General features: G+C 44.6%; 1 protein-coding gene across 1 annotated transcript in view; it reads left to right on the top strand.

Moving 5' to 3' along the window:
* DEPTOR (DEP domain containing MTOR interacting protein) overlaps positions 1-18,791 on the top strand; it is a 182,408-nt gene that overhangs the window by 92,598 nt on the left and 71,019 nt on the right. The gene's annotated exons all lie outside the window — the stretch shown is intronic.

An 18,791-nucleotide genomic window follows, 5' to 3' on the forward strand; every position in this document is an offset into this window, starting at 1 on the left:
CAAGACCAGCCTGGCCAACATGGTGAGACCCCATCTCTACTAAAAAATACAAAAATTACCTGGGTGTTGTGGTGCACATCTGTAATCCCAGCTACTCAGGAAGTAATCTAGAGATGATTTGAAGTATACAAAAGGTTGTGCATAGGTTATACATGTACGGACCAAGAGATCACTTTCCCCTTTGCCCTCTGAAGGTTTGCTGAAAATCACTAACAAGAGGCAGATTTGTTTTGTTTTGTTTAAGACAGAGTCTCCTTCTGTCACCTAGGCTGGACTGCAAAGGCACCATCTCGGCTCACTGCAATCTCTGCCTCCCGGCTTCAAGCAATTCTCATGCCTCAGCCTCCTGAGTAGCTGGAATTACAGTGGGATTACAGGAGCACTAATTTTTGTATTTTTAGGGGAGGGATTTGTCATGTTGGCCAGGCTGGCCTCTAACTCCTGGCCTCAAGTGATCCACCCGCCTTGGCCTCCCGAAGAGCTGGGATTACAGGCGTGAACCACCATGCCGGGCCTAAGAGGCAGATTAATAGGAGAAAAGGCATACAAATTTATTAACATGTATGGGAGCCTTCAGAATGAAAACCCAGAGATACAGGGAAAATTGTCCATTGTTATGCTTACATTCAACAAAGTATGGACAGTTATGTAGAAATATGATTGGACAAAAAGGGTATGATCTAAAGTTAATAGACAGAGTGGAGCAGCCCAATAAGGCCTGTCTGTATAGATTCTTTTTGGCCTCTCTGCGGCATTCATTCCTTCTGGGTATAAGGCAGGACCCTTTCTGGAATGGGAGTCTTTTTTTTCTTTTTTTTTGAGATCAAGTCTCTGTTTGTCACCCAGGCTGGAGTGCAGTAGCATGATCTTGGCTCACTGCAACCTCTGCCTCCTGGGTTCAAGTGATGCTCCTGCCTTAGCCTTCCGAGTAGCTGGGATTACAGACATGCACCACAACACCTGGCTAAGTTTTGTATTTTTTAGTAGAGGGGGAGTTTCACCATGTTGGCAAGGCTGGTCTTACACTCCTCACCTCAGGTGATCCATCTGCCTCAGCCTTCCAAAGTGCTGGGATTACAAGTGTGAGCCACCATGCCTGGCTTGGAATGGGAGTCTTATGACCTACAGTTAACCAGCGTAGGTCAGATAATTTCTTTATTGTCTGTTTTTACACAGAAAGGCAGAGGGAAAGTTAGAGTAATAGTTTAAGATTTTATGTAATCCCAGCACTTTGGGAGGCTGAAGCGGGCAGATCACCTGAGGTCAGGAGTTCGAGACCAGCCTGGCCAACATGGTGAAACCCCATCTCTACTAAAAATACAAAAAATTAGCTGGGTGTGGTGGTGTGTGCCTGTAGTCCCAGCTACTCAGGAGGCTGAGGCAAGAGAATCGCCTGAACCTGGGAGGTGGAGGTTGCAGTGAGCCGAGATTGTGCCACTGCATTCCAGCCTGGGTGGCAGGGTAAGACTTCGTCTCAAAAAAAAAAAAGAGTAAGTATTGTTTTATGGTACTTTTATTTCATTTAGATATACACTATAAAACATAGGGACATATGCAGGTGTATACTGAGTAACAACCTAAAAATTATTTGTTACTGTGTATTGAAGTCAAATATTTTGGAAGCCATAGATCTAGAGGCATTGCTTAGAGTGAGTGACACTGTATTCCAGGCTGCTTTCTCCTGTGCAGTTCTGCCACAGTTGGACTCACAGCTGTCTGTTGGTGGCCTAACATGTCTAGCTCTGGTTTAAGTTCACTGACGAAAGGAAGATGGACAGGGAAGCACAGTGCTGGTGTGATCCCTGACCTTAAACAGTTCATAGTATTGTCAGGACTATGAGATGGTTATAGAAGGAATTAGAGAACAGTAGAAGATGTGCTATCTATTTCATTTATTTATTTATTTTATACTGTGTGCCAGGCAGTGTGCTAATCCTTTTACCCTTATTAACTTATTAATAAATAAACTCTATGAGGTAGATATTCTTTTTTAAAAAAATGTATTGTGATAAGAACATTAATATGAGAGCTACCTTCTTTCATTATTATTATTATTATTTTTTGAGACAGTTACTGCTCTGATCATGCAGTGGCAGATCTCGGCTCACTACCACCTCCACTTCCCAGGTTCAAGGGATTCTCCTGCCTCAGCCTCCCAAGTAGCTGTGCACCACCACACTCAGCTGACTTTTGTATTTTTAGTAGAAACAAGATTTCACCATGTTGGCCAGGTGGGTCTCGAACTCCTGACCTCAAGTGATCCGCCTGCTCCCTGTCTCCCAAAGTGCTGGGATTACAGGCATGAGCCACCACGCCTGGCCTGAGAGTTCCCTTCTTAACAAATGTTTAGATGTACAATACTATAGGGCCAGTATTTTTATTATCTCCATTTTACAAATCAGGAGGTGAAGGCACCAATAGGATAAATCACTTGTCTGAGGCCAATCAGGTAGTAATGTCCAAATGGATATTACTGCTAGTAAGTGTGACCTTGGAGTTGGGTGGGATGACTGGGGTTTTCCCCAGTGAAAAATGGTAGGTTTGGGTTACAGTGGGTTCTTTCATATCTTTGCTCTACAGAGAAAAAGTAAGACGAGGCTGGACATGGTGGCTCAGCGAGCTGGCCAACATGGCGAAACCCTGTCTCTACTATAAAAACAAAAATTAGCTGGGAGTCGTGGTGGATGCCTGTAATCCCAGCTACTTGGGAGGCTGAGGCAGTGAGAATCGCTTGAACCCTGGAGGCGGAGGTTGCAGTGAGCCAAGATCATGCCACTACACTCCAGCCTGGGCGACACAGCAAGACTCCATCTCAAAAAAAAAAAAAAAGTCAGATGATACCAACTTCTAGGAGAAAACCAGCCTCTTATACTATGATGTACTGACGCACACTGTATATCCTTGGCTTTAGAAAGAAGATAGAGGATGCCGTGAATGGTTTCTAAATGATTTCCAAGGGATGAGTAATTATGCTTCAATTACAGTGTAACTTTGTAATGCTATAAACAGAAACACCATAAAGGTACAATGTAAAGGATAAAATAAATGCATTTTTGATAATAAATCTGTTTTTTTTTTTTTTTTGAGATGGAGTTTTGCTCTTGTTGCCCAGGCTGGAGTGCAATGGTGCGATCTCGGCTCACTGCAACCTCCACCTCCCAGGTTCAAGCGATTCTCCTGCGTCAGCCTCCCGAGTAGCTGGGATTACAGGCATGTGCCACCATGCTTGGCTAATTTTTTGTATTTTTAGTAGGGAGAGGGTTTCACCATGTCGGTCAGGTAGGTCTCAAACTCCTGACCTCAGGTGATCCACCCACCTTGGCCTCCCAAAATGCTGGGATTACAGGCATGAGCCATCACGCCCGGCCAATAATAAATCTTAACCACAGAAGTATGCTTTCCATGGTTGTAGGAGGACTGAATATTCTACATAGCAACTGGGGTTTCTGAGGGAGTTAAGTACCAGTTAGTGTCTTGAGCAAAGCTTTTAATTGTCTGGCCAATAATTAATTTCATAAGTTAACATTAAGGAAAGTCAGCCTTTAGGCTTTGAGCGGAAGGTTTCTGGATAAAAGTGCTTCCCTATTTTGAAACCAGTAAGTGTAGAAATCAGGTTCACCTATGAAATCCTAACTAGCTTCATCTATGAATGGTGACTGGTGCACTTTACTCAAGGCAGAAATTGTTAGATGAATAATTAACATGCATGTGTATTTATGTGGATATATATATATGCATGTATACGTACATATTTATACAAATGTATATATGTTGACCACATCTATACATATTTGTCTAGCTTTTTAATTTATAGATGTGTACCATATATAAAGGCATTAGGCTACTTTATAGATCTTAATATACTGTATATTTAATATGTGTGTGCTTCACACATATGCTTTGTATGTTGTACTTATTAAATCCTCACAGCAATTTTGTGGCATTAGTATTATTATTGCAGATTTGCAGTGAAGAAATCTGGGCTTCAAATCCTTTAAGAGATTTTCTCAAGTTGCGGAGCTACCCTGTAGCTACTAGGTGTTGTGTCTTAGAAAGAAGCTTGCCTTGGTCTGGGATGTATGTGACTAGGTATGGCTGCCTGGTGCAATGGAATGAGCACAGTCTTTGGTAGGAGACAGACTGGATTTATATGCAGCTTTTTCATCTACTAAGTGGCCACGTCTGCATCCCATTCCTCGGATTTTGAAACTATAAAATTAGAGTTACATGATAGACCTTTGAGAGTTTGTTTTTTCAGAGACCTATGAACATCCACATGTTCAGTGTGTACTAGAAGGGTTCAACGTGTAGTTGTATTCGTGGCTAAAATTTATTACAGTGAAAGGATACACAGCAGGGTCAGCAAGAGAAAAGGGCACATCGGGTGGAGTGTGGAGAAATCCAGGCACAGTTTCCTATGTTCTTCCTTCTTGAAGGGACTCCCTCCTCTAGCCGTGAAATGCAGTAACACGTGTGCAGTATCTCCACCCAGGGGAGCTCTTGTAGGGGCCAAGGGAAAACATCCCCTTTGCCGTCTGAAGGTTGGCTGAAAAATCGGCCGGGCGCAGTGGCTCACGCCTGTAATCCCAGCACTCTGGGAGGCCGAGGCAGGCGGATCACAAGGTCGGGAGATTGAGACCATCCTGGCTAACACAGTGAAACCCCATCTCTACTAAAAATACAAAAAACAGCCGGGCGTGGTGGCGGGCGCCTTGTAGTCCCAGCTACTCGGGAGGCTGAGGCAGGAGAATGGAGTGAACCCGGGAGGCGGAGCTTGTAGTGAGCGGAGATCGCGCCACTGCGCTCCAGCCTGGGCAACAGAGCGAGACTCCGTCTCAAAAAAAAAAAAAGAAGGTTGCCTGAAAAATCAACTCACAAAAGACAGATTAATTGGAGAAAAGGCAAACCAATTTATTATTGTGTAAACCGGGAGAACCAGAGTGATTACCTAATATCCCAGTGGGGTACAGATGCTATCTCTCCTACTTCTTAGAGGAAAGGGAGATGGGGAAGTGTAAATGGTTTTTAGGAGGATTCAATGGGCTTCAAGAATATACAAGGGCCTGCTACAAAGTCCATTAGGTCAGCAGAGCAGACCGTGGTTTGTGGCAAAATTCTGACCAGGTTTGTCCACAGACTTCAGTCTTTCTTTCTGTCACATGAGTTCAGTTAATGAAAACTCAGGGAAGAAACCAGAGGTAAATTGTTTTCTTCTTTGGCAGGTCCAGACTTAGGCAGGTAAGGAACTTCAGAGACCTTTATCCAGTGCTTTGGGGGACACAGAGGATTGAGGGGCAGAAGCAGGGGACAAGGTCGGAGACATTGTAGATTTTTCTTCAGTTCAGCATATCAAAGTGCCATATTTTGGGGTATCCGTTTCTGAGTCCTAATACCATGTTGAGGTGCAGAGCCAGAGATTTTTACTGGGGGCTTTTCTCATAGGTACACTGCTTGCTCAGCCAGCCACAACCAGCAGCGTTGCAGACTCTCAGAAGGAAAGCAAGTATTCTCCATAAATCACACTGTACAAACAGTCTAGGCAGGCCGATACAACACAATTCAGTGCACCAGGTGGGCAAGGTCCTTATCAGTTAGTGACTTGGGAACCTTCCAAAAACCAAGTTCCCAGATGCTAGCCATGGGCCAGCCCCATAAGGCGGCCCTTCTGTATTGGGGCTGCTATGGTAACTCTTTCCTGCACAGAATTGTTGGGAGAATTAAGTGATTGCACTTGGCAAAAGCTTTTAACACAGCATCTACCTCTTATGGCTCTCAAATGCTAGCTCTTGTACATGATCTAATCTACTCTAAATAATAGGTGACATGTATAGAGCTCTTACTATATCCCAGCCACTGTTCTAAGAACTCTATTCACGTATGTATTTCCCTCAATAACTCTGTGAGTTAGGTATCATAATCATTCTCATTTTTGAGATGAGGTTAAGTAACACGCTGAAGGCTGGGCATGGTGGCTCAGGCCTGTAATCCCAGCACTTTGGGAGGCTGAGGCAGGCAGATCACTTGAGGTCAAGAGTTCAAGACCAGCTTAAGCAACATAGTGAAACTCTGCCTCTACTAAAAATACAAAAATTAGCCGGGTGTGGTGGCATGCGCCAGTAGTCCCAGCTACTTGGGAGGCTGAGGCAAAAGAATTGCTGGAACCAAGGAGGCAGAGGTTGCAGTGAGCCGAGATCGTGCCACTGCACTCCAGCCTGTCTGACAGAGTAAGACTCTGTCTCAAAAAAAAAAAAAAAAAAGTAACATGCTGAAGATGAGAGCTAGTGAGTGGTAGATTCAAGATTAAAACCAAGAGAGTCTAGCTTCAGAGCCTGCACTCTTAACCACTAAAGATGAGATGCTAACTGCAGGCCCCACTAGAAAAAAATTCTCAAGTTCTATTGCATCAGCCAAATCAGCCGACACAACCTGGCAGATATTTATACTATAAAGATTATTAACCTGTGAAATCTACAAGATTCTCTTCCCCCAAACAATGACCAGGGACCTTCAGATTTTTGGGTAACATTTGCAAATGGGAAATGGGATGAACACCCTTTTTTTTTTGAGACGGAGTTTCGCTCTTGTTGCCCCGGTTGGAGTGCAATGGTGTGATCTCGGCTTACCACAACCTTTGCCTCCCAGGTTCAAGCAGTTCTCCTGCCTCAGCCTCCCAAGTAGCTGGGATTACAGGCATGTGCCATGAAACCCGGCTAATTTTGTATTTTTAGTAGAGGCAGGGTTTCTCCATGTTGATCAGGCTGGTCTCGAACTCCCGACCTCAGGTGATCTGCCCGCCTCAGCCTCCCAAAGCGTTGGGATTACAGGCATGAGCCACTGCACCTGGCCTCTTTTCTTTTTTTGAAACAGGGTCTTGCTGTGTTGACCAGGCTGAGTGCAGTGACATGGTCATGGCTCACTGCAGCCTTGACCTCCCACGCTAAAGCGGTCCTCCCACCTCAGCTCCTGAGTAGCCAGGACTACAAGTGCTCACCACCACACCCGGGTAATTTTTTTATTTTTCATAGAGACGGGGGTTGTTGCCAAGTTGCCTAGGTTGGTCTTGAACTCCTAGGCTCAAGCGATCCTCCAGCTTTGGCCTCCCAAAGTGACAGGATTACAGGTGTGAGCCACTGCAAAGGGCCTGAACACACTTCTTTACTCACATAAGTTATCTTTCCCAACTCCCTTAGTTGCCATCCAGCTATTTTAGCAGCCTTAAATGGAGGGAGATGGAAACCAGATAATCACGTGGGTAAATTGCTCACAGCTGCAGCAGCTGACCCTGGCCTACCAGGCCACCACTGCTGTGTCTGGGAGGATAATTTCCTCTTTTAGAACTTTAGTCAGAGCACTTCAACAATTTCAACACTAAGCCCTCTTTCTTTTTCGTTTTAAACATATATTTATATAACACTGTGCCATATACAAAGCAGTTTTACATACATTATCTTTTTAATCCTCCCAGTTGCTTGAGAGTAGCTATGATTATCTCATCCTTCAGTGGAAGACAGTAGCAGAGACATTTGCTCTGCTGGCCATGAAGAGAGAATTTGGGATCTGCAGCAAAGGAAGCTAGAGGCCACATCCAGAGAGGAATTAACTGCATCTCTCCAATAATTAAGATAATTAATAGAGATCGGCCTAAGCCTGGAATAGCCCAGCTGGAAAGGAAAGGGGAAAAAGGGGAAGAGGAGAGGGAGGGAAGAAAAAGAAGGTACTAACTGGGTGTGGTGGCTCATGCCTGTAATCTCAGTACTTTGGGAGGCTGAGCGGGGAGGGAGGATTGCTTGAGGACAGGAGTTCGGGACCAGCCTAGGAAACATAGTGAGATCTTGTCTCTTTAAAAAAAAAAAAAAAAAAAAAAAGAGAAAGAAGGTACTGATGATTGAGGCTAAAGGCAAGTTTACACAGAGGAGGAAAAATAATTTTTTCTTTACTTTTCATGAGTTCTTAACTGAGACCTGTTGTAACAGTGGACAGACTAACAAGAGAAAAATGAACAGAAGTTTAATATGTATGCCCTCTGTAAATATGGGTGAAAATCCAGAGAAATGAGTAAATCTCTAGGATAGATCTCAAAAGAGTAGTTCAGGCCAGGCGTGGTGGCTCACACCTGTAATCCCAGCACTTCGGGAGGCTGAGGCGGGTGAATCGCGTGAGTCCAAGAGTTCTAGACTAGCCTGGCTGACATGGTGAAACCCCGTCTCTACTAAAAATACAAAAATTAGGCAGGCATGATGGTGCATGCCTGTAATCCCAGTTACTTGAGAGGTTGAGGCAAGAGAATTGCTTGAGCTCGGGAGGCAGAGGTTGCAGTGAGCTGAGATCGCGCCACTGCACTCCAGCCTGGGCGACAGAGCAAGACGCTGTCTCAAAACAAAAAAAGAGGCAGGGGGGAGTAGTTCAGACTTCAGGCTTAAGGCAGGGGGGAGTAGTTCAGACTTCAGGCTTAAATACCATTATTCCCTGAAACAAAGAAAAAAAGATGTAACCCGGTTAAAACCAGACGGCCAGAAAAAGCACCTTATACAAATGTATGGTTTGTTATGCAGATTTAGGTCAACACCCTCTTTATTTATTACGCGTCTCTAGTGACTTAATTTTCTTTCTGTTCCTGGTGCAGAGAGGGAGAAACCCTTACAGAGGGGCATTTCCCAGCTCTGCATGGTGGCTCACACTTGTAATCCTAACACTTTTAGAGGCCAAGGCAGGATGATTGCTGGATCCCGGGAGTTTTAGACCAGCTTGGGCAACATAGCAAAATCCCATCTCTTAAAAAAAAAAAAAATTTAAAAAAGGACAAAAGGACATTTCCTTTACAGATGTACATTTCTGAAAGGACAACTTTTTGGAGCTACTGTTGTGTCTGCAGCTTCTCAAAATAACCAGTACCAAACAATCCTTATGCCAGGTAGCCATATTTCAGGGTGGCATGTCCTGAGCCCCATCAATTGCAACTTTCTCGAGTATATGGCATTAAGAAAAAAATTATTCACACTTGTTAGAAAAGTAAGGAAAACTTTGTTTAAGATAATTACAATAGGGGTATTGCAATAGGGGAGACAGATTGGGCTCAACTTAAAATACAGGGACAAGTGGGGATTTAGAGTCAAGGAGCACAGTGCGGGGTTGGTCAGTGGATGGAAAATTACTACACAGAAGACCGGGCTGGGAGATTCTTGCTCAAGACAGGCCAAGGACTTAGAAATCAAAGGTGGAGATAACAAACTTGATTGGGTATCAAGGGTGAGGGATTTTCAGTGTACTGACTTATCAAGGTTATTTGCTAAAACTGGGCTGGGTAAGCCAAGACAGCAGGATGGGGGGTGGAGGGGAGGGGAAGGGAGCAGCAAGGTGGAGGCCCAGTAGAAAAGAGGGCTCAAGGGAGCCTGACTGAAGCTTGGTCCAGGGGAGCGTCTGTCAGTGCCGACCTAGCCTTGCTTGCCCACCTGCCCTTCCTCTCTGTCGCGGCTCTCCTGTTCTCCTACTCATGCTTGCTCCTTTTTTTTTTTTTTTTAATTTTCGAGATGGAGTCTCACTTTGTTGTCCAGGCTAGAGTGCAGTGAACCAAGATTGTGCTGGGTTCAAGTGATTCTCCTGCCTCAGCCTCCTGAGTAGCTGGGATTACAGGTGCGTGCCACCACACTGGGCTAATTTTTGTATTTTTAATAGAGACGGGGTTTCAGCATATTGGCCAGGCTGCTCTTGAACTCCTGACCTCAGGCAATCCACCTGCCTGGCCCTCCTAAAGTGCTGGGATTGCAGGCATGAACCACCGCTCCCAGCCCCCCAACTCATGCTCTCTGATTTGCATTTGCTAACTTCTTGCCAAGAGTACTTTCAAGACAAGAAGAAGAAATGAAGGAGACTTCTTTACAGATGGCACCCTGTGTCTTAGCCTTTCTTTACCCCTAACTAGAGAGTAAATGTTTTAAGGATAGAGAAGTTGTTTTGTTCATTTCTGTATTCCTATTGGTTTGGCATATATATATCGTACTCAGCAAAGTTGTATTGAATGAACAAGTGACAAAAGTGACCACTTACTGAGGACTTGGCCTTTGCTGGGCACAATACTGGTGTTTATACCAGCAAGCTTTCTTTGAATATAAGCAGTTCCAATCATCACTTCCTTTAAATATATGGCAGAGCCAGCTGATAGTTAAAGGAAATATTGAAAATAAGGCTACCTGAAGAAGAGAAACTGAAGCAACTCTGGGGATCCAGGAACCAGGAACTAGTGACTAAAAGGGAATCCCTTCCAGCCACCTATGGCCAGGTGAATCAGCTATGTTTTCTGCATATTCAGTTGCCTTCTCCAGATGCTAATGTTCTAGAGAGGACCCTTATTGGGGTCACAGGCTCACCTCTTGACCCTGGGTGGGGACCCTTTGACTGACAGATTCCCTGTTTCCACAGGGAAATGAGGGCTTGGCAGGCTGTTCTTTACTGCTATTAGCTCATTTAATCTTCACAAGCAATCAATGCACTTGATACTGTTGTCTCTCTTTTTAAATTTTATTCCATTTTTTATTAGATAGAGTCTTACTCTGTCACCCAGGCTGGAGTACAGGGGCGCAATCTTGGCTCACTGCAACCTCCGCCTCCCGGGTTCAAGCGATTCTCCTGCCTCAGCTTCCCAAGTAGCTAGAATTACAGGCACGTGCCACCACACCCAGCTAATTTTTTTGTACTTTTGGTAGAGATGGAGTTTCGCCGTGTTGGCCAGGCTGGTCTCAAACTCCTTTTTTTTTTTGAGATGGAGTCTGGCTCTGTCACCCAGGCTGGAGTGCAGTGGCACAATCTCGGCTCACTGCAAGCTCCGCCTCCCGGGTTCAGGCCATTCTCCCGCCTCAGCCTCCCGAGTAGCTGGGACTACAGGCGCCCACCACTGCGCCCGGCTAATTTTTTTGCATTTTTAGTAGAGACGGGGTTTCACCGTGTTAGCCAGGATGGTCTCAATCTCCTGACCTCGTGATCCGCCCACCTCGGCCTCCCAAAGTGCTGGGATTACAGGCGTGAGCCACCGCGTCCGGCCTCAAACTCCTGACCTCAAGTGATCTGCCCGCCCTAGCCTCCCAAAGTATTGGAATTACAGGCATGAGCCACTGCACCCGACCATCTCTTTGTTTATTTATATGAGGACATTGAGGTATTTGCAACTGGTATAATCATTCTTAGCTCCTAAATGTTCAACTTTGAACAGAAAAAAAGAAAAAAACCTGGGTAGAGTATTTTCGCAATCTACTTTCAATATTTAACATTTCAAGTGTAATCTTAGCAGCAGCTGTAATCTAATCTAATTTTTTACTTTCCTAATTTAGACTTTCTGGGCATTTTCCTACTGTGCTCTCTCATATGCTTTGGCCCTGTGTTACTTTCTATTATAGCTGAATCCAATGCAGGAGGAAAAATAGACACAGCCAGAATGCTGTTGTAATGTAAATAGAAAGGAACAGGTTGCTTGATAGAGGGCGAAGACATTGGCACACAATATAGTGTTGGTTTAGGTTAAAGGAAAATGTACCTAAAACGGCACCAAGCCTTAACTTTTCAGAAAGTATGAAAGGAATACAGGATGCCTTATCTTATGTAATCTTCTGAAAGAAGAGTGTTATGCACACAGACCAGAAGTTTCTCTCCCTCTCTCCTTTTTTTTTTAAAGATGGGGTCTTGCTACATTGCCCAGGCTGATCTTGAATTCCTGGGGTCAAGTGATCCTCCCACCTCAGCCTCCCAAACTTCCGGGATTACAGGCATGAACCACCATGCCCATTCGAGGTTTTTCTTTTGTAAACAGTGTCATACCTATGCATATTTCTTTCCTTCTTGACATTAGTAGAATCTTTGTCCATTGTATATAAACTGCTTCTCGAGGTACAACCTATGCTTGCTTCTGAAGCCTGTGTTCCTACCCACTCCTGCCTCAGTCCTGACAGCTTGTCACCCAGTGTCCCCTGCAGTATATGGTCCTCACTTTGCCCAAGCATGATCTTTTACAACAGCACACAGAAGCCTTAAAACACAAGCACAAGATCTCTATGCAGTTGAGGTATATTGAAAGTGTGCTCCTACTGAGTGCTCAGCTTGGCCTTAGCTGGTCATTTAAATCCTCACCTGGGTTTAAGTGGTCATTTTCAGTGGGGCCTGTAGGCTGGAGTCTCAGGCTCGCTAGAAGAGCATATCAGGTTTCTCAGTCTCCTGGGTGGAACAGAGTTCAAACTTCAGATTCTGATATGCTTCATCTCTCTCCTGGTCAAAGAGTGCTGTGGTATTAAGTTCCAGTTCCTGATGAACATGAGCTAGATCATACTCGTCAGTGGGAGGCGGGGCCTGAGGAGACAAGGGGACCAAAAGTTGAGAGGCTCTCCTTTAAGCAGTGAATTGTTTCCATTCTCTTTCCATCACAGACCTTTTTTCTAGCCCTGACCCTTGTGTCAACCTTGGTTGAGTTTCTAGTATCAGCCCCCTCCCAGCTGGGTGGCTAGGGGGTTTGGGCTGGGATTCCTGTCTGGGACCCAGGCTCTCCTTATGCAGGTATAAACAATGATTACTCTCAGCCGTTTCAGCCTTGCTGCACTGCTGTCACTCATGATTCTTCCTCTAGAAGTTTTTCCACTAGCCTCTTCTGGCTTTTGATTCTGAGCCGCTCACTATAATTCAGTTTCTCTTAGCTGATACTCTCATCGCAGTACATCTGGGTCGTCTTTTCTGTTTGGCTCTCTGGTTCTTTGGAAAAACTCCTTCTTTCTATCTTCCCTCTCCCTGCTCCCTGCTCACCCCGACTCCAGCCAGGAACGGATAAACAAGTCCAAGTATGTTAATGCCAGGGAGTAACTACCAGGAATAAAACTGAGCATAAGCAAACTCATCAGTGTGACCACAGAACGGTATGAAGATGAAATTTAAGAAGGAATTTCACTTACACTCACATACATCGATCCTGATTATGATTGGAAAAATGTGTGTTGATTAATATTCATAATCAGTTGTGATTTAGAGAGTAATGTTTTTAAAAATTATTAATTAGTATGTTATTTTAAAATCAACATTTTAAAGGCTAGAACCTTTCATCCAGCTGTTTTTCTTTTTTTTGAAATGGAGTATTGCTCTGTTGCCCAGGCTGGAGTGCAGTGGCATGATCTTGGCTCACTGCAACCTCCACCTCCCAAGCACAAGCGATTCTCCCTCCTCAGCCTCCCGAGTAGCTGGGACTATGGGCGTGGCTAATTTTTGTATTTTTCATAGAGACAGGGTTTTGCAATGTTGCCCAGGCTTGTCTCCAACTCCTGACCTCACGTGATGCACCCGCCTTGGCCTCCTAAAGTGCTGGGATTACAGGCGTGAGCTACTGCGCCTGGCCCAGCTTTTTTCTAGAAAGCTTCCCTTTATTTTCTTTCTCCTCTGAGTGATGACACTTAACCCAACAAAGAGCTCACCCCACCCCCTCTTACATCCAAGGAAGGCCTCGTATCAGGGTTCATATTCTTTACATTTTATTTTAGCCACTCCCCCAGCTGTCCCAGGTTTTGGTCATATTGGCAGTTGGCAAAGCCTCCGGGCCACTGGGGAAGGGGTGGGTGTTGGTTTTGCCCCACTGGCTCACTCCTGTGACTCTGAAATCCTTCTTGGTGCTGAAATCATAACCTCAATGGGGGATTCCCCTTAAGTGGGAACAAAATGTGCTTCCTCATCAAAATAAGGGAAATGGGATGGGGGAGACAGTGTGAGAAAAACTGGAGCAACTCTTGATCATTTGCTTGTTCAGGACAAGGATCAACTTCTATGGCAAATGGCTTTCAAGGTGCTGTACCCAGTGAAAGGAGTGAACTTGTTGGTTGGTTGGCTGTTCTGTTCTTGTGGGAAATCAGCCACCAGACCAGTGCTACCCAGTGAAAATATGCTAGGAGCCACCAAGACAATCTACATATGTGATTTTAAATTTTCTAGTAGAAATAGCAAAAAAAAAAAAAAAAGGAGGAATTAGGTTAATCTTCATAATATACTTTAACTCGCCATCTCCAAAATATTATCATTTAAAAATGCAATCTATATGAAAAATACAAATTAGCTACTTTACATTTTGTTATACTAAGTCTTCAAAATCCAGTGTTTTTTCACTTAATCAGACTCACATTTCAAGGCTCATGTAGCTAGTGGCTGCCATCTTGGAGAACACAACTCTAGACCGTTTTGAAACCAGCAGAGGGCAGCATGGTGTCCTGGCCAGTGTGTATTTCATTTTTCATTTTTCTTTTCTGTTTTTTTTTTTTTTTTTTTTTTTCTGGAGATGGAATTTTGCTCTTGTTGCCCAGGCTGGAGTGCAATGGTGCAATCTCGGCTCACTGCAACCTCCGCCTCCTGTGTTCAAGCAATTCTCCTGCCTCAGCCTCCCAAGCAGCTGGGATTATAGGCATGTGCCACCACAGCCCGCTAATTTTTGTATTTTTAATAGAGACAGGGTTTCACCATCTTGGCCAGGCTGGTCTCGAAATCCTGACCTCAGGTGATCCACCCGCCTCGGTCTTCCAAAGTGCTGGGATTACAGGCGTGAGCCACTGTGCCCAGCCGCATTTCATTTTTCAGTCCCTTATCTCTGTGATCTTTGTTCCTCTATGTCTGAGATTTCTGATATCTGTATTTTTACAGTGCCAGTTTGGACATCTATATAAAGTGGGTACCAGCCACATAGGTAACAACAAATGTTCTCCCTTCCCCAGCACCATGATTTCACAATCCTATTTTCTTTCTCTCTCTGTTTTTGATGAGGAAGCTAAAGCCCAAAGGTATTAGGAAGTCACCCAAAGAAAACACAGTAAATGGCATGAGGAGAAATAGAACTACAGTGTCTGACTCCAGAATCCAAGTTCCAAACAACTGTTCTATGGCCTCCATGAGAAACAATTCCTGTGCTTGTTTAACAAGTTCTCCTAAAGAATGGAAACAATGTACATCAAACTGCTAACGTATGGCTTCCAAACTGAATTAACACCACATTCTACACTACCAATTATATTTTAGGGGGAGTCTATTCAGGTCAATTTGCAGCTTCAATTTTCTTTTTCTTTTTTTTTTTTTGAGACGGAGTCTCGCTCTGTCACCCAGGCTGGAGTGCAGTGGCACGATCTTGGCTCACTGCAAGCTCTGCCTCCCGGGTTCACGCCATTCTCCTGCCTCAGCCTCTCCGAGTAGCTGGGACTACAGGCGCCCGCCACCATGCCCGGCTAATTTTTTGTATTTTTAGTAGAGACGGGGTTTCACCGTGGTCTCGATTTCCTGACCTCGTGATCCGCCCGCCTCGGCCTCCCAAAGTGCTGGGATTACAAGCGTGAGCCACCGCGCCCGGCCTTGCAGCTTCAATTTTCTACTTTTTCTTTCCACTCTGTTTTTACTTTACCTTTGATTTTTTAATACTTCCGGTAGTCAAAAATGTAGGACGGGCACAGTGACTCACGCCTGTATTCCCAGCACTTTGGGAGGCCAAGGTAGGCAATCGTTTGAGCCCAGGAGTTCAAGACAAGCCTGGGCAACACAGTGAAACTCCATCTCTACAAAATATCAAAATAATTAGCCAGGTGTGGTGGTGCACGCCTGTAGTCCCAACTACTCAGAAAGCTGAGATGAGAGGATCGCTTGAGCCTGGAAAAGTCAAAGCTGCAGTGAGCAGTGATTGTGCCACTGCACTCCAAGCAACAGAGCAAGACCCTATCTCAAAAAAAAAAAAATGTAGTTGGCTATTATTGTTTAGACTGGACTTGATTTTGGCAATTCTCTTAAATTCCTAGTCTTCAGGCTGGGCATGGTGGCTCATGCCTGTAATCCCAGCAATTTGGGAAGCTGAGGCAGGCGAATCGCGAGGTCAGGAGTTTGAGACTAGCCTGGCCAACATGGTGAAACCTCATCTCTACTAAAAATACAAAAAATTAGCTGGGAGTGGTGGCAGGCGCCTGTAATCCCAGCTACTCAGGAGGCTGAGGCAGGAGAATCGTTTGACCTGGGAGGCAGAGGTTGCAGTGAGCCAAGATTATGCCACTGCACTCTAGCCCGGGCGACAGTGTGAGACTCCATCTCTAAAAAGAAAAAAAAAAAATTCTAGTTTTCATTGTGGGGTCCTCTGGAGTTTTACTGACAGCAGAACAATATTATTAATGGTATATTAGCATTATGGAGACCATGTCTTTCAGGGAGAGATTGGTTTCTACATATTTATTAATTTCACTTGCTTTGGATAAAAGAATACAGTATCATAATTTCTCTTCCACAGATGGAAAAATTGAGGCCTAGGGACTGAACATAACATAGCTGAACATTCCCCTGTTCTGTTGCAGGGGAATCTGAGCCACGTTGCTAGAAGCCATGTCTTCTGACGGCTTGACTTCCTGTCTAAGCAGCTTCATGGCTTCTGAGTCAAGCATAGCATCTTACACGATATGGGCTTTAAATAGATAGAAACTGTTTGTTTCCTAAGCTTTTGATCTTATGCCTCTAGACTTGAATTTGGGATGCTATCTGGGTTGTGTTTAGCAACAAATAACAGAAAGTACAGTAAAGATAGTTTAAGCAGTGAGGTTTCTCTGCCTCCTTAAGTGAGATTCCCCCAGGTCTAGAATCCCAGGCTGACACTGAAGACTCCCCACAAAGGCGCTGTCCATCTCTCTGTCTCCTGTTCTCAGTGTACACCAGGCCTCATGTCTGCACTCTGGGCAGGAAGAACGGGGAATGACAAAGAGTTAAGAGCAGAAAGGTGTCACCTAGCAAGACTTTGCTTTTTATCTGGGAAGGGCAGTCTGTCCCAGGGATTTCATCCTACATCTCATGGGCTGGAACTGTCGGTGACTCATACGGTTTTGGCTGGGCACACTACTGCCCTGAGCAAAATTCTTAAGGAGGAAGAAAGAGGGATTGGGTTTGAATAAGCAGCTGGCACTGTCAGCTACAAGGACAAATGTCTTTTTCATTAAATAACTAAGCAAACTTCCTTATGAAACATATGCTTTTAAGGAACAGCTTTCTTCCTGTGTCAACACAAAGAGTTCCTTATAGCTCTAAGCTAGATTTAAAAGCAGATGGGTATACCAATGTTAATGTCTCAGTTTCAACAAATGTACCATAGTTATGTTACCTTTTGGAGGTGCTGGATGAAGGGCGTAAGGGAGCTATCTGTACTATCTTTGCAGCTTTTCTTTTTTCTTTCTTTCTTTTTTTTGAGATGGAGTCTTTCTGTGTCTCCCAGGCTGGAGTGCAGTGGTGCAATCTTGGCTTACTGCAAGCGAGTAGCTGGGATTACAGGTGCGTAGCACCACACCCAGCTAATTTTTGTATTTATTTACTTATTTTTTTGAGACAGAGTCTCACACTGTCACCCAAGCTGGAGTGGAGTGGTGCCATCTCGGCTCACTGTAACCTCTGCCTTCCAGGTTCAAGCGATTCTCCTGCCTTAGCCTGTTGAGTAGCTGCGATTACAGGTGCCCACCACCATGCTCAGCTAATTTTTGTATTTTTAGCAGAGACGGGTTTCACCATGTTGGCTAGGCTGCTCTCAAACTCCTGACCTCAAGTAATCCGCTTGCCTCAGCCTCCCAAAGTTCTGGGATTACAGGCATGAGCCACCGTGCCTGGCCTTCTTTGCAGCTTTTCTATAAATCTAAAGTTATTCTAAAATGTAAAGTTTATTTTTTAAAAAGTAGGTGGGTTTTTTTTCTGCATCTTCTATCTTTTTTAAAGCTATGAACAATATAGAAAATATATAAAGACAGTTTTAAAAAAAAGACTATGTCTTGCCACTGCTATCTTCCTTTTCTGAACTTCAGCCTCTTCCTCCTTTGAGGGTCTGTTGACATACTGACTTTATCTCTTCAGTCTCAAAAGCAGCAGCTGATCAATTACTATGCAGTAAAGCACCAGCAAGTTAATATGGTAACCTTCCTGGGAATACTAAGAAAATGCCATGCAGGAGTGAGCCTTTGGGAAGAAACTTTCACATCCTGGGGTTCCTGGGAAGGATTTTATTTCAGTATCCCCAGTGTCTGTTCCCCAAGACCACCTAGAGTTACTTCGAGACCCTTCTATAAAAATAAGGTCTGAAAAGACTTCTCCCTTGGAAAGATATCCTTTTGGCCCTGACACCCTGGGCCCTTGCATGGAAGCACACATGGCTAATATTTATGGAATCCTTCTATGGACCAGGGACGCTACTAGGCCTTTTATTTTATTTTATTTTATTTTATTTTTTTTATTTTTATTTTTTTTTTTGAGACGGAGTCTTGCTCTGTGCCCCAGGCTGGAGTGCAGTGGCGCGATCTCGGCTCACTGCAAGCTCCGCCTCCCGGGTTCACGCCATTCTCCTGCCTCAGCCTCCCCAGTAGCTGGGACTACAGGCGCCCGCCAACACACCCGGCTAATTTTTTGTATTTTTAGTAGAGACGGGGTTTCACTGTGTTAGCCAGGATGGTCTCGATCTCCTGACCTCGTGATCCTCCCGCCTCGGCCTCCCAAAGTGCTGGGATTACAGGCTTGAGCCACCGCGCCCGGCCCTTTTATTTTATTTTTAAATTTTATTTTATTTTTAATTTTTGTTATACTTTAAGTTCTGGGACAGGTTTGTTACATGGGTATACACGTGCCATGGTGGTTTGCCACACCCATCAACCTGTCATCTACATTAGGTATTTCTCCTAATGCTATGCCTCCCCTAACTCCCCACCCACTGACAGGCCCCAGTGTGTGATGTTCCCCTCCTGTGTCCATATGTTCTCATTGTTCAGCTCCCACTTATGGGTGAGAACATGCAGTGT

The sequence above is a fragment of the Nomascus leucogenys genome, chromosome 16 (genome assembly GCF_006542625.1).
Source record: "Nomascus leucogenys isolate Asia chromosome 16, Asia_NLE_v1, whole genome shotgun sequence".
NCBI lineage: Eukaryota > Metazoa > Chordata > Mammalia > Primates > Hylobatidae > Nomascus > Nomascus leucogenys.